The following is a 17324-nucleotide window of genomic DNA, read 5'->3' as shown; positions in this document are numbered from 1 at the left end:
CATTTTGTGACATCTAATATCTTCTACTTAAAAATGTTCAGAGAAGTATAAAATGTATGGGCCAGAAGGTAGGATTTTTCTCTAAGCTTAGTAGTGAGTATCTCTTCCAGGTTTAAAGTTGTCTTTAATCTTCACAGTTTCAGAGAAATGCAGAAGCCAAAGAAGATTCCACAGAAGACCAACAGACAACTAAAAAAAGATGAGAAGTGGGTACTTGGGTTAAGCACCAGTTGGCTTTGAAAAAAATAGACTGAGAGTCACCTTAATGTTACTGCTCCAGATTTCTAAGAGTTCTTCCCAAGGGAATCATGGCAAACAGTTCTCTGTGTTCATCACAGTAAGAGAGATATCCACACACAGAAGATGGTTATAAATAAAGAGTTGGCTACTTTACAAATGGGAAATATTTCTCAGATGCAGAATGAATGAGAAAATTGTCTTTGGTCAAAATCCACTGCCTTAAAATTTCAGATTAATAAACAGCATTATGTTTTCTAAACTCTCTCTATAGAAGATCTAGAAGAAATGAATTTCTTACACCCACCAATTTTCAACCACAAAAATTCATTTAGCAACATTCCCTGCCCACTAAGTAATTTACAATTAATAATGACCACATGTGTAGAGCACTTGTCACTCTATACATTGCTGGTGAAAGTGTAAATTGGTACTACCTCTCAGATATCTGTTTGGCATTACACACTGAAGCCGAAGAGATATAGTCTCAGCAATATGTAGGTACAGTCACCAAAAGACATGTACAAAAATGTTCCTAGCAGCACTATTTGTAATAACCAAAACCCAGAAAAAGTCCAGATGTTGATCAAAAAGTAGAATAATTGTAGAACAATTTTTATAACAGAATCCTATTCAGTAATGAGACTGACAAACTACAGCAACAATGTGGGTGAATCAGTCTCACAAACAATATCGAGACAAAGAATCCAAGCACTAAACAGTACATACTCTAAGATTCCATTTGTACAAACAGTACATACTTTAAGATATTATTTGTATAAACTTAGAGTACATACTCTAAGATTCCATTTGCATAAACTTCAAAGACAGGCAAATCTAAACCATGGTGCTAGAAATCAAAATAATGGTTATCCTTGGGGCAGGGAGTATTGTGGGAAAGAAGCAGGAGCTTGTCAGGAGTTGGTTAATACTCAGTTTCTTGATCTGGTTGCTGGTTACACAGAAGTGTTCCCATTGTGAAAATTAACTGGGCTGTACACATAATCTGTATACTTTTCTGTATGTAAATACAAAGAAATAAAGAGGTTAGCAATCAATTGTGTTGTCTATGGAAGCAGACCTATCTACAGAAACCTGGCAGGCCAGAAAGGAATGGCATGATATATTCAGGGCACTAAATGAGAAAAGCATGCAGTCAAGAATACTTTATTCACCCTGGGCCTAATAATACATTATATGTTAATTAAAAAAATAATAAAAATTAAAAAAAAAAAAACTTTATCCAGCTAGAATATCATTCAAAATAGAAGAAGTGATAAAAAGCTTCCAGGACAAACAGAAACAAAAAGAATTTGTGATTACCAAACCAGCCCTATAAGAAATATTAAAAGGGATCCTTTAAGTGAGGAGAGAGGCCAAAAGTAGAATAGACCAGAAAGGAACAGAGACAATATACAGAAACAGTGACTTAACAGGCAAACATAGCACTAAATTCATTTTTCAATAGTTACTCTGAATGTAAATGGGTTAAATGCCCCAATCAAAAGACACAGGGTACCAGGTTGGAGAAAAAAGGAAGACCCATCGATATGCTCTCTGCAAGAGACTCATTTTAGATCCCTCCAGATTTAAAGTAAGGGGATGGAAAACCATTCATTATGTTAATGGACATCTAAAGAAAGCTGGGGTGGCAATCTTTGTATCAGGCAAATTGGACTTTAAACCAAGGATTGTAATAAAAGATGAAGAATGACACTATATTATAGTTAATGGGTCTATCCAACAAGATCAAACAACTGCAAATATTTATGCCCTAAAATGGAAGCAGTCAGTTACAGAAATCAATTAATAACAAAATTAAAGAAACACACTGGGGGGCACCTGGGTGGCTCAGAGGGTTAGAGCCTCTGCCTTTGGCTCAGGTCGTGATCTCGGGGTCCTGGGACTGAGCCCCGCATTGGGCTCTCTGCTCAGCAGGGAGTCTGCTTCCTCCTGTCTCTCTGCCTGCCTCTCTGCCTACTTGTGATCTCTGTCTGACAAATAAATAAATAAATAATCTTAAAAAAAAAAAGTAAAGGAAAATCAGAAGCTCAAATCTATTAATTAAATTGGCAACTCAGATTTCAGAGTTAAAAAAAAAAAGAAAGAAACACATTGATAATAATACATTAATAGATTAATAGTAGGGGTCTTTAACACCCCCCTCACTGCAATGGACCGATCATCTAAGCAGAAGATCAACCAGGAAACAAGGGCTTTGAATGACATACTGGACCAGATGGACTTCACGGATATATTCAGAACATTCTACCCTAAAGCAACAGAACACACATTCTTCTCGAGTACACATGGAACATTCTCCAGAACAGATCACATCCTGGATCAAAAATCAGGTCTCAACCAGTACCAAAAGACTGGGATCATTACCTGCATATTTTCAGATTACAATGCTTTGAAACTAGAGCTCAATCATAAGAGGAAATCTGGAAAGAGCTCAAATACATGGAGTCTAAAGAACATCCTACTAAAGAATGAATGGGTCAACCAGGAAATTAAAGAAGAATTTTAAAAAATTCATGGAAACAAATGAAAATGAAAATACAACTGTTTAAAACCTTTGGGATGCAGCAAAGGTGGTCCTAAGAGGGAAGGATATAGTAATACATGCCTTTCTCAAGAAACAAGGAAGGTCTCAAGTATACAACCTAACCCTACACCTAAAGGAACTGGAGAAAGAACAGCAAATAAAGCCTACATGCAGCAGCAGAAGAGAAATAATAAAGATTAGAGCAGAAATCAATGAAATAGAAACCAAAAGAATAGTAGAACAGATGGATGAAACTAGAAGCTGGTTCTTTGAAGTTAAGAAGATTGATAAACCCGAGGCCAGACTTACCAAAAAGTAAAGAGAAAGCACCCAAATAATTAAAATCATGAATGAAACAGGAGAGATCACAACCAACACCAAAGAAATACAAACAATTATAAGAACATATTATGAGCAACTATATGCCAAGAACAAATTAGGCAATCTGGAAGAAATGGGAGCATTTCTAGAGACATATAAACTATCAAAACGGAAACAGGAAGAAACCAAAAACTTGAAAAGTCCTATAACCAGCAAAAAAATTAAAGCAGTAATCAAAAATCTCCCAAGAAACAAGAGTCCAGGGCTGGATGGCTCCCCAGTGTAATTCTACCAAATATTTAAAGAAGAATTAAGTCCTATTTTTCTGAAGCTGTTTCAAAAAAATAGAAGTCAGCATTTACTTGATCCCAAAATCAAAGACCACACCAAAAAGGAGAATTATAGACCAATATCCCTGATGGAGAAGATATTTGTAAGTGACATATCAAATAAAAGGATAGTATACAACAAAATCTATAAAGAACTTATCAAACTCAATACCCAAAGAACAGATGATCCAATCAAGAAATGGGCAGAAGACATGAACAGACATTTCTCCAAAGAAGACATCCAAATGGCCAACAGACACATGAAAAAATGCTCAACATCATTTGGCATCAGGAAAATACAAGTAAAAATCACAATAAGATATACTACCTCACCTCACACCAGTCAGACTGGCTAAAATTAGTAAGTCAGGAAACAACAAATGTTGGCAAAGATATGGATAAAAGGGAACGAACCCTCTTACATGTTTGTGGGAATGCAAGCTGGTGCAGCCACTCTGGAAAACAGTATGGAGTTTCCTCAAAAAGCTGAAAATATAGTCATCCTAGGACCCAGGATTTCACTGTGGGATTTACCCCAAAGATACAAATGTAGTGATTCAAAGGGACCTGCATCCCAATGTTCATAGTAGCAATGTCCACAATAGCCAAACTATGGAAAGAGCTCAGATATCCATCAACAGACGAATGGCTAAAGAAGATGTGGTATATATACACAATGAAATACTAGTCAGGCATCAAAAAAAAGAAATCTTTTTCAATGATGTGGATGGAACTAGAGGGTGTTACGCTAAGTGAAATAAGTCAAATCAGAGAAAATTATTAAATGATCTCATTCATGTGTGGAGTCTGAGAAATAAAACAGAGCATTATAGGGGAAGAGAGGAAAAAATAAAACAAGATGAAATCAGAGAGGGAGACAAACCACAAAAGACTCTTAATCATAGGAAACAAACTGAGGGTTGCTGGAGGGGAGGTGGGTGGGTGGATGGGATAACTGGGTGATGGACATTGAGGAGGGCATGTGATGTAATAAGCATTTAGTATTATATAAGACTGATGAATCACTGACTTCTACCTCTGAAACTAATAATACATTATATGTTAACTGAAAATAAATTTTAAAAAATTTAAAAAATTATGCTGTTTAGACATTATCTGGATTCTAATTAGAATTGTACATAAACACATTTATATGTATGAGATGTCATGAATATTACCTTACATATATGCATATTTTACATTTTATTTCAAATTTTTACACTATTTGAATTTTTACATATGAGAGATAAATATACATGGGGCAAATGGGAAAGCTGAACACTGACTTGATCTGATGATATTAAGGAATTTGTTGCTGTGATACTGGTATTTTCATTGTGCTTTTTAAAAGTGTCTTTTTTTTTTTTCTTTAAGATTTTATTTATCTATCTGACAGAGACAGAGATCACAAGGAGGCAGAGAGGCAGGCAGAGAGAGAGAGAGGGAGAAGCAGGCTCCCTACTGAGCAGAGAGCCCGATGTGGGGCTCAATCCCAAGACCCTGAGATCATGACCTGAGCCGAAGGCAGAGGCTTAACCCGCTGAGCCACCCAGGTGCCCCAAAAGTGTCTATCTTTTAAATATATACATAAGGAAATATTCAAGGATGAAATGAGAGAATTTGCATAAAAATAATTGAGTGAGAGGAAGTAGATGGGAAATAAAGGCAATATGACTATGGTGAGTTAATTATTAAAACCAGACAATGGGTCCATGGTATTCAGTATGCAATTCTCTCTACTGTGGCATATTTGTAATTTTCCATAGAAAGATTTAAAAAACAATAAATACTTGAAAAATCCCATAAGACAAACTTATCTTAAGCTTCTAGGCCAAGTGGCCTATTTAAATAACATAATTAATATATGTCAGTATAAAAATAGTTATCATATATTATATACACCTGTTATTAGTATTGATTTTTTCCACGAACCCTTTCTAAACTTCCATAAAGTTCATTTCTAATATTTTGCACAACCAAATGAAAATCTGAAGGATGTTAAACCAAATGTCATTTTGCATTTCTTTTTGAGTTATTCTAGACAAAATTGAATTTCCTAAGTGGCAGAATTGTGACTATTCATGCTCTCCAAGCAGAGTTTAATGTTCTGAATCATGACAACTTAACCCCAACCCCATAATTAAAACTCTCTTTTATCACTAGAAAAAAATCCTAGGTTGAGCGATTTTAAAGTACTGTTATTCAAGGGGAAAAAATTACAGTAGAAACCAAGTAAGTACCACTAAGCATAGGCAGAAAAAGGTATATTTTCCCTCTTGGTTTGCTTCATGCTCTCAACATATTTTTCTCCAACAAGCAAAACCAGAAAAGATGTGACCATAGCGTCTTCCAGCTCAGAGGAAGAAACCCTACTATGAGGCTTCTAAGAGTTAAAAAAGACATCCTTTCAAACACACTTTATTTCTTCATATATTTGTGAGCATACGCCAAGTGTTCAATATACAAACACGCTCCTGCTTGAACTTCTATTAAATTTCTGACAGCATGAAGGTAGGAATAACGTCTTCTGTACGTCTTATAGCATTCCTTTGAGAATAAAGGAATGGGCCTTGTCTGAATCTCAAAAATCCTGAGTGCCACTAACAAGGAATGTTAGAGGGAAATGGTCTGTGGCTGTCTTAACAAGTTACCACAAATGGGAGTGGGGGTGGGGGGTTAAAATGACTTAAATTTATTTTCTCACAGTTCTGGAGGCCACAGGTCTATAACCGCTATGTTTGTAGGCCATGTCCTTGCCAGAGGCTCTTGGGGAAAATCCGTTCCTTGCCTCTCCCAGCTCCTGGTGGCTGCCAACACTCCTTGACTGGTGGCCACATCACCAATCTCCGTCTCTGTCTTCATACAGTCCTCTCCTCTGTGTGTCTGCTTTCCTTGGCTGGTCTCATAAAGACATGTGTGTAGTTATTTAAGCCCCACTGGGATAATCTAGGGTAATCTTGTCTCAAAAATGCTTCATTTAATTCCATCTGCAAAGACCCTTTTCCCAAATAAGGTAAAATTCACACATCCCCGGCATGAGGACTTCTAAGTATCTTTGGCCCACCCAGATGTCCCTCACTGTCCCTTTGTTTTGCCATCGTCACACGGGTTTTGTGTTTCTCAAACTGGCCTGCTCCCTTCTGCCCCAGGGAACAGTGTTTGCCTGTAGGCCCTGTTATTCCCACCCCCTTCCCAATAGCCCTAGTATACTCTTTTAAACCAGCACATCTGAGTTTCTCACTTCCTGCTGAAGACATTAAGCTCTGCTTTGTGCTCTCCTTCAGAGAAATCAGCTCAGTATTTCATAGCTGATTATTTAATTTGTGCCTCTCTCCATCTAAATGCCACAAAAGCTGTTATGTTTCTACCCATGTAAGATCTCAATAAATATTTACTGAATGGATGAGTCTAACTCGAGCTCAGTGGAGGCCATAAGGCTTAGAGTGGCTGATATAACGGCAGAGGTCAGCAACTTCTTCAAAATGGATGGAGATAAGACTAGGATGTGCAGATATGGAGTAATTAAGTACTATTTGCTGTTCCTGGGCAGAGTGGTGGTGGCAGTCACAGGGGGTGGAAGGAGAGTGAGCTCCCGGGGTTAGGCTGCCAACTCACAAGAAGAAAGGGGACAGGGAGCTGGTCACCCACCATCAGAGATTAAAGTGACCGGTACTTTTCTATGGAAAACAGCCCACCTATCATCTCTGGCATGTGTGTGAGAGATTATGAAACCCAGGCCTGAAAGATTATTGCAGCTCTTTAGCTAAAGCGACAAGAGGGGACATAAAGTTATGGCATTCTAAGGAGGGCGGGTCCTAAGGGGTAGGGTTGCTTTATTCCTATTTTATCTTAAAAAGGATTTGGTTAAGCAAGACAGGAGCAGTGGCTGAAGAAATCGTGAACGGCGCTGCGTGATGGAGGGGGAGAGCAGGCTCATCTGAGCAGAGCCCTACATGCTTAATAAAAAAGCAAAAATTCCCCTGAGGCAGTGCAGCCAGGGCTCTGGGGAGCAGAGAATACTGCATTCTCTGCTGGTACAAATGATGCAAAGACTCCCACCTCTACAAAGAGACACTCGTGTCCCCTTTGCTCGCCACCGCCTTGTGCTAAGTTAAAGAAGCATGAAGACCTGCGTGTGAGTTGCCCCCCAGTGCAACCACAGTCACAGAAATGGGTACGTACAAGATCCAGATGGCAAGAGGCCAATGACGTCTGGTTCCCACAGCAATCCACCACCAGGGAGAGCACGGACCATCTTTCCTATACAGTGAGGTTGTTACAAGGCAGCGCAACAGCGGTACTAAACTAAATGATCAGTAATGTCCCCTTTGCTTCTGGTGACAGAGGAATATTCTCTGAGGATGGGGACAAAGCCCTACACAGAAAGAAGTGGCTTCAGGAAGCCCTTCTGTCCATGCCTGGAGGTTAAGCGTTCAGGATCTAGAGACAGAGGACTGGGCTTGAATCCTTGCACTAGGATTTACTGGCCCTGTGACATTCAGCAAGTTGGTGAAACCCCTGAACTCCTCACTTTCCTCATCTGAGCAAAGGGGTTAGCAAGCACCCATGTCTCTCTGGAAGGGTTGGCAGAAAGGGAAGAAATGAGAACGTACAGGTAAGCTGTTTAGTTCGGTAACTGGGATATAATTAGTGTTCCAATAATGTTAGCTATTTGTACTGTTGTTTCCATCCAAAAGCTCCTTTAATGCTCTGCTACTGGCCTGCAGAAATTATGCTGAACGTGGCAGGCAGGGAGGGTAACATCCTTAGGGGGATACCTTGTAGACAGATGTTCAAGTGATCAACCTTCTTGTGGCCACTGTCCCACCTGACCAAGGAGTCCCAAGCCTGATGCCAAAACTTCCACAAGTCATGCATCCAAATTCTTCCGCTCCAGCAGTCACAGCAGCTGCTGAACCTGCTACGGCTCCTGACCTTCACCACACTGGTGGAAGGAGAAGACTTCGGGCTGATCACCTTCTTTTTGATCTGACCGACCCCTGGGGTCCCGGTTGCCTCCTTTGCTGATAAAGACGAACAGGCTGGAATGTCGGTGCCCTGGCCACTTTGGGCACAATTGCAGGGTGAACCGGTAGCACAGAATTCTCATCCCCAGGAAATGTGAGGGTCATTCAGACCCAGGTGGCCAAGTGAAACTGGAGTTCAGGCCCTCAGTGGAAGCAAGCTGGGCAGCAGGCTTCTGATGAGCGTGGGGAGGGAGGGATGGTGCTCCCCGAGGCACGGCACCCCTCAACCCACAGGGGGTCTAAGGACCTTGCCCTGCCGCTCTGAGAAAGCCCTCCTCCACAGAGTTGGTGCCGGGGCTCTAAACCAACCAGGTGAGTCAGCAGGAGACGACAAGCAGAGACACAGCAGCTCCCATGCCCCAGCACCTACTCCGTGCTAGGAAACAGGCCACGTGCTTCACACATATCATATTACTGCCACCCCGAACTCTCTGCTTTACCGCCGAAGAAACCAAGGCACAGAGGGAAAAAACCACATAGCTGGTATCAAGGCAAGACCCACACCCGAGTCTATCTGACCCCAGAGCCCAAGCGCTATTTCCCACTCTATCATGCAGCTATGGGCTGCTGACCTGCAGGCATAACCAAGAGCACAAGAGATTTTCATTTCCAGCTGGCAAATAACTGAGTAATTGAACATGAAGACACTGCCTACTAGGTGTTTGGTCATGTGGGTCCTCGGAATTAAGAAAAGAGAATCACTGCACCCTAGAGAAGACTGGACTTATGCAAAAAAGACTAAGATCTCAGGAAGGCGTCCATGGCCAAGTTACAGAGGCTGGCCTACTTGCAACAGGGAGCTCTGCCACTACCTGCAGGGATGAGGGGACAGATACCTAGTGAGGGACACGGTTAAAATGCTACAGACTAAGGCCTCAGATGCAGGCTTTGGCTCTTACAGCTTTTACTTGTGGAGGAAAATCCAAAATGAATGGCATTAGTTTGCATAAAAATGAATGTGAAGAAAATAAAATGATACAGCAGAAATTGGTTTTCTAAAATTTCTTTTGTATCCTTAAAGTGTGTTATCGGACTGCTCGGAATCCAAGCTCTTTGGGAGCTGGGCACAGACCTGTGAAAGCTGCCTGGTGCCTACTGGAAGCCAAAGATCTCCAACCAAACAAAGACATTTTAAGAAGAAAATAAAAGTTGACAGGATATTGCTTTAAAAACAAAACAAACGCTCACACTAGCCACTGGGCGAGTGTTTGAGTGCTGTGTTTTTTAGTACACTGACCGATCGGGCCTTCAAAAGAAAATGCTGGAACTTAGCTCTTAACAGGTCCAGCTGTTCATGCTGAGGTCAGGGCTGTGGCACTTTGTGTGTTACCATAAAGCCATCAGATGTGGTTCCCATTGTATTCTTTCCCTGAATGTACCGCTGCTTAAGCATTCAGAATATTCTCTGGGCTCTTAAGCAATCTGAGTATGGCACGGACAGAGCATACTCAGACCAGCTCGGTGCGTAACTGTCAGCCAGCGTTCGCTGAGGCCTATGGTATGCCAGGCTCTTTACGGGGTGACTTTATTTAATTTCCACACCGAGCCCGTGAGGTAGGAGTTGCCCCTGTTGTGTGGGTGAGGAAAGGGGTTCACGGGGGGCAGCTACCTACTGTGGCCACAGCTAGAAAGGGATATATGGCTGAGATCCAAAGAGAGCTGTGTCTGACGCCAGTCCTGCTTTTCTCCACACCCAAACCTTTTCGCATTTAATGACATTAAATACCCAGGCTTCTGTCTTTCAGCTGAAACTCCATTAGCTTGTTGCTCTTTTGGTCTTCAGAAAAGTTGGGGAATCTCCATCACTGGAAGGGATAATTTCATACACGCCAATATGGCAGCACCGAAACTTGTAATCAGGCTCCTAAGATGTGTTGAGCTCCTTGGACTGGACGTCATCTTTGGCCCCTCCAGAAAATTTAGATTCCTGTTTGAAAGTCACCAGTTGCTTTCTTGCCTTTTCCAGCTTGGTCTCTGACAGACGACTGATGACTCTCACTCCTTGTCACTAATAGAAGGAGGCTTCCAAATGTCAGAGGAGGATGAGGAATCTAGCATTTATTAAGCATTCGTTATATTCTGGGGCCAAGCAAGGATGTTTACGCACATCTTCTCACACCCTCACAATAGTTTTCCAAGACAGATATTTGTAATCATCATTTCGCACAAGTGAGAAAACTGAGGCTCATAAAGGCCAAGAGATGCTCTAGCTTACACAGCTTCCACCCCTAGTCAGGAGAACCCAGACTCAAACCCACATTTTTTCTGTTTCCAAAGCCTTTGCCCTTATGCTGAGTTGCTTCTGATAGCTTTGATGCTGGAAATGGAAGATGCAGAGATGACACACACACAACTCTCACTCGATTAGCCATTTCTGGGCCTACGTCTTCCCCCATGTGTTACTCTATGCATGACAGAAGACAGCCGCATGTCAGAAGGGCTTCTGCAACTTCTTACCAACACGGTGTACCTGACCTCTCAGCACACATGCAGAACTCTCATCTTTTTAAGACCCATTAGATATTTAGGAAAATGATGCTCTCCAAAGCATCTCTCCTAAAAGCAAAACTGGAAAGTTCTAAGTGGGCTCATGAGATTAGGCTAAAATTAGAGTAATCCAAGTCACCAATCTAAGTAAATCATTCCAATCCAAATCTCATGTTTAAGACTGCACAGACCAAAGTATTTATGACACTAACCACATTGTATAATGCCAAGTGCTGTATCCTCAAAAGACTTTAAGTACTACCATCCTATGCTTACCTCTAGGCAAAAATTAAACTGGTAGCAGGGAAATTTAAACTCATTTCCACAAAGTTCTCTCCTTGCTTATGACCTGCAAAGTGTTTCTAGTCCAGACTCAGAGAACTCATTTTATGGGGAAGAAGCTGTCTTTCTTCTTCCAATTTCAACATTCACAGAGTTGTACTGTAACTCAAAATAAAATTAGATTTTGGAAGGAAGCGAGTTTGAAATATTATGTAGAAAAATCTTGGCAATAAGATCCCTAACATGTCACAGTCTTAAAGCCAGTGAATTTTATCTGGAAGGCTGGCTAACGGTGATTTAAGAAAACACCACAAACACACTTTTTGAAAATGAAGGAGGCATTGATGACCCGAAGTGCCCTCGGTTAGTACGTTGATTTATGAAAATGAGTGATGCAGGTTTCCTCAGTGTCAGGTTGTATTTTTTCCTGTAACACTTTTTGTAAAAACACAAAACCAACGTCAGCTAATTACATGACACCAAAGTCCATTTAATCGGCTGACCTCTAAAATTCGAGGTAAAAACTGTCACCATACAAAAAGTTTCCAAGCAAGAGTCCTTAAGTATCAACGCTGAACAAATGAAGGCTTCCAACGGATACACAAGGAAATAAGGACCACAGGGTACTATAGTAATGATCAAAACAGGATACACAAATGTTTACCATTTATCACAGTGTGTGTCTCAACCCTGGATCCAATGATCTGAGAAGGTGTATACTGGGTGGTAGCAGTTCCTAAAGAAATTCTCTCAGTGTTACTATCACCACCACCACTGGCTTTAGAGGGGATGCCACTTTCTGCAATTGTAAATGTCCTCAGGGAAGATATTCAAATTACGTATCAGTCTTTAAAAGTTTTCGTAAACAATATCATCTCTCTCCTAACTGATCAGTCACCCTGGAGGAACTATGTTTTTCATTGCTTTGGTAGAAGAAGAGAAAATGATTTCAGAATGAGGGAACAGTGGCCAACCATGACGGGTCGCAAGAGACCCAAGGAGATTAGTACTTAATAGTAGTTGAACAGGACATGGGAAGTGCAGAGCAATGCAGAAAGGGGTAAAGATAATCTCTGCAACACATACAGAAAATCAAGTCCAAACTCAGAGTTAGGTTATTTCTGAAAACAAAAGTGATCTTTTTTAATAGCTCCAAATTCTATGGAAAAGGGTGTATTGGGACTTCTGTTTTATCTTTATGTAAAACGTGGCCCTTTTGAATGTTTTTTTTGTAGACCTAGTACAGCATTTGAATTTAAGTTCAAAAAATTTCATTCCCAAAAAAGGTTGGCATAGCCAAGCTATAAGTAAATGGTCTATAGGACTCTGACATATGAAATATAACCCCTGACAAAGAAAAGTACTTATGTACAAAAAAAGGAAATGCACTAGCTTCAACAGAACTGCTCATAAGGGAACCAGGGACTTTGCTATGTCAGCAAAGAATTAGACTCCCCTGGATGAATCAATAAATGTCAGGTCCAGAAAGGAAATGTAAGTTTCCCTGTTTTAAACAGTACAAAAGGCCAAGAATCTTCAGAACTAAATAAACGAGACCTGACCTGATAATAGTGGACTAAAAGCAAGTCACAGATGTTTACATCCAGTCCAAATCAAACCTAGTATTAAAACTGAAACAACTATTTCAACCGGATTTCAGGTTCCAAAAGGAGAGCTTATCACTTGCAACTACCAAGTGCTAAGCACTGTGACAGGCCCCTTGGCTATTAAGACATTTAGTTCACAGAGCAGCTGGCTAGCTCTTGACCTTGCAGAAAGCCACAGTATCTTGAGGGGTGGGTGGGGGCAAGGAGTGTGGGCTGAGGGTCAATTCCCAAGGGCAGTTGTATGCTCCCAACTTTGGGCAACCACCTCTAAAAGCCAGAGATTGTAGAACAGATTACAGTCCATTGGTGAGAAGTTATTATTACTGTAGCAAAGGTTTCCATCCCCTAGGACTCTAGCTAGAGCTCGCCAACCATTTTTAACTATGCATCCTCTCCATAAAAAATTTATGAGTATGAACTGCCAATATACACATATTTATAAATTAAACACTTGGACTACTGGTCTAAAATATTACAGTGATTAAAAAGCATGCATGAATATATAAATTAGAAAACAATTACATTTTCAATAAGAATTCTATTGTTTTTGTCTCTTAACCCAGTGGATCAGGGGGCACAGTGTATTTAGAGACAATGGCACTTTGGCCTTTCCCCTCAAACACTCTCACTAGGCACTCTGCATTTTATGGATCTGCATGCCCATAGGAAGTAACAGAGAAGGGGCATATGAGTAAACACTTAGCCTATACAGCGGAGCCCATGCCCAGGTTTCTTGGAACATTCAAACCCTAGGAGAGACATAGCCACTTGCATGATTAGCAGCCAAGCTCGTCCCAGGAGTGAGTGGTACAAATTGCTCCTACAGAGACACGTGAAAAGGAAGAGCATGGAGATCTAGCCTCAAACTCAGCTTAACCACTAATCCCATCTCTCTCATCTAACCCACTTCAATCAGAGTTGGTCCCAAGGTCAAAAACCAAACTGGCAAGAAGATCTGAACATGTTGTTTTCCTTCCTTTGCCCTACTGTAGTTGCTCTATGACATCAAGCAAACCATCCACCTGCTGTGGGCCTCATGTTTTCACGTGAACATTGGTGTTTGATTTGGGAATGACTGAAGATTCTTCTAGATATAAAATTCCAGAGTTCTAAAAGGAACTTCCTTAGAAGTTAATTTCCCTCAGCCTATTTGCTCGGTAGGTCCAAATGTTGGATCTGATAAAATGCCAGATGTGAATCATTAATTAAATGCACTGACCTAGAAAAACACTATGCATATGTTTGGTTGACATTTACCACTTTCCGCATTCCTCATCTGACAACAATATAATAGAAGACATCCAACGAATCCGTAAGTGAACAGACTGAAAAGATGAAGAACTGTCTCTTTTTTGAGGAGCATAAGGGTTGACTCTAGGTAAGACACAGACCTTCTTTCTCTTTCTCTGCGCGCGCATGCAGAGAAAGAGAGGAAGAAGGTTTGTGTCTTACACACGCGCACATCTGCAAATGCATAGGGAAATGAAATACTGCCCTAACCCTAATGGAAGCAGGCATCACATGTACCTCAAAGAGAACTTGATCTAGAATGTTGTTAAGAATCGTGGGGATGGTTAACTGGCCATGAAGCACACGAAGCGCAATAGGATATTTTACTTCTAAACAGTTCTGGGTTTTGAAATAAGCTCCCACTGGTCCATGGCAGAGCCCTGCACAGAGAGCATGGTGCTGAGGTTCCCCTCTCACCCACCATTCACTGGCAAGTGTGCATGTTTCCTGTAACAAGTAATCTGTATGGTTCTCAACATTCTCACCTGTAAGATGGGTATTAACAACAACAACAAAAAGGCGGGGTGGGGGGAAACCAAGTTCCTGGTTTCTCACTGTGAACAATGGAAAAAAAAAAACAACATCCAGCAACAGGTAAGTGGATAAATGCTCTATGGTACTCAAAAATCCATTAAAATTACCTTTACAAAGAGTAGATAATAAAAAATTTTGTTACTATGTTAAATGAAAAAGAGAGGACAAAACAGACTATTAGATAGGGGAAGAGTACTAAAAAACAAGAAACTGAAAAGCCAAATCAGACTTTTACATGATTTTTCCTACTGTTCTTCGTTCTTTCTGTCAGTGACATTTTCTATGTTACTGATGACACATGTACATATACTGGGAGAAATATACTTAAACAGTCATAGGTCCCCAAACACAGTTGATTCCTACTTACCTGCAAGATGGAAAGGATTCTGACCAGAGAAACACACTTACATAACTGCTGCTTGCTCGTCTTAGCTGGAAAGCAGAGAAGACCATTCTCAACTCTATTGCTTCCTTTTACAAAAATGAGAACTCAGGTCTCAAGGCATCAAGGCTTGCCATCTCCGACCCACCTGCCAGGCGCGCTCCCCACCCAACCCTGTAGACTTCTGAGAGCAGCATAATTTGTGAAACTGAATACAGACCTCAAAATGCAGTTGGGCATGGGGTCTATAACCTAAGCCACGTGGGATCCACATGTGGTGGGTGAAAAACAATTTGAGTTAAAAGTGTATGTGTGTGGGGAGGGCAGTATGAATATTCTCAGAGAGAGTTTCAATAAAACCAGAGTTTCCATTTTTCCCCTGAAAGCCCTTTTTAAGGAAATATAGAACTGAAATCGATTCCTATGGGGAAAGAGTATTCAGGAAAAGTTTTGATATATTCAATGCTATTAAATGGTCATTTATTCCTCCATAATATGAATTTCTTCAGGAGAAACAGTCAGGTACTTCACAAATTGAGATAACAGCTTCCCCACCGTATGTTACAATGGAAGCATTTATAAATTGCTCATTTTGGATGATTGTAAAAGCCTGAATAAATCAGGGAAATCCGTGCTTTTCTGCCTAGTAACTGGGCTGATAGGCAGAATAATAACTGTTCAGTAACCTGATGAATTCCAAGAGGAAACAAGATCACCTGGCAGCATCTTAGCATGAACAAAAGCAAGAAAAAAACAAAAAGGGCCACACCAGCTCCCGTTGGTAGAACGCAGAGGGAATGTGTGAGCTCACAGCCTGGAGCTCCGCCCCAGAAAGTGTGTCCATGGTGCAGTCTCAGAAGAGTGGAATATTGCCTGATTCCCTCCCTGTCCCCCGCCAGGCACTTCAACCATTCCACCGGGGACAGAGAGGCGTCTACAACCCGGTTCCGACCCTCCAGGGGCTGGCAGTCTGGGGACATAAACAGAAAGCAAACTGACAAACATCCAGCAGGGCTAAGTACTATTACAAATACGACATGGGAGGCCAGGGAGAGATGTACTCAAGCTCGGAGCACGGTAACCAACTGGTCATTTATTCTTCACGGTACTGGACAACCTGGAAAACTCACTGTCCCTGGGGTTATTTATAGTTTCTTGTGGAAAATTCTGCATATGGTGCAGCATGACTGTAACTGGGATGGATTCTGGGAGATGAATATCATTCATATTTGTTCTCTCTTTAAAGAAAGGGTAACAGGAAAGACTTGGGCAAATAAGAACCTGATCTGGGCTGAAAAGCTGGGTCCACAGGCGTTTGTACCAGCCTCTCCCACTTCTGCTGTTTGCTTAAAGTGCACTTGACTGACCCCAGAGAATGTTTTGATTTATTTTGTTTCCATTTTTTCTTTTGATCCCATGAAGATAGGTGTAGGAAAATAACATCTCCCATTTCAGGGACAGGAACTCCACCAACCAAGCCAGTTCTAACTCCCCACGAAATTGGATAAAGAGGCCTAAACACAACAACTTCAGCCTTCAGTGTACCCAGTAAGGCACAAACACCCATGAAATCAGACAGGAAGTCTTCAGGCTTTCAGAAATACAAGTGTGATGTGCATCCCCCCCCCCACACCCACTCCATTTCTAGTTTGACGGGGGCTGGTGCAGAATCATTTTGGAACATAGAGAATTAAGAGGAACTTGGTTTAGAAATTGGGAGCCAGAATGACTGTGAGTTCCCTGGCAGGGATGGGACAAAGAGGGGAGGGAAAAGCAAGCTTCAAAGGGAAGGGGAAAAAAAAAAAAGTATGGAAGGGGAAGGGGGAATCTGCCAAGACAAACCTGGGCTTTCCTGTGGTTCTGTCTTCTGTGTGTCACAGAAACCTCTCATAGACGTATATTAACGTGTTTTCTAAAAAAACTGCAGATGAATTACTTTTGTATGGCAGGAACCAGTGGGTGTCCCATTTAGTGACAAGATAATAACGTTGCTCATAAAGCTGGAGACCTATGTATCAGGCCTTATTTACACACAGACAGAGTTCAGTTCATCTTTAAGAAGTCCTTGGGGGATACAGATATTATTTCCATTTTACAGATGAGAAAACTGAGTCTCAAAGAGTTACTATAGTCAGGATTTCCCCCTAAGTCATTCTTACCCTGAAGTCTGTGTTCTGTACAGCTGGGCTAGAAGAAAGCAGGGAGCAGCAGTGACCGCCAGCATCCTTGAGCGCCTCTGACTACACGACTGACAAACGGAATCCGCCAAGAGCACCAACT

This window comes from Lontra canadensis, unplaced genomic scaffold (genome assembly GCF_010015895.1).
Source record: "Lontra canadensis isolate GAN:19392208 unplaced genomic scaffold, GSC_riverotter_1.0 scaffold12, whole genome shotgun sequence".
In the NCBI taxonomy this organism is placed as follows: domain Eukaryota; kingdom Metazoa; phylum Chordata; class Mammalia; order Carnivora; family Mustelidae; genus Lontra; species Lontra canadensis.
This window is presented reverse-complemented; position numbering follows the sequence as displayed.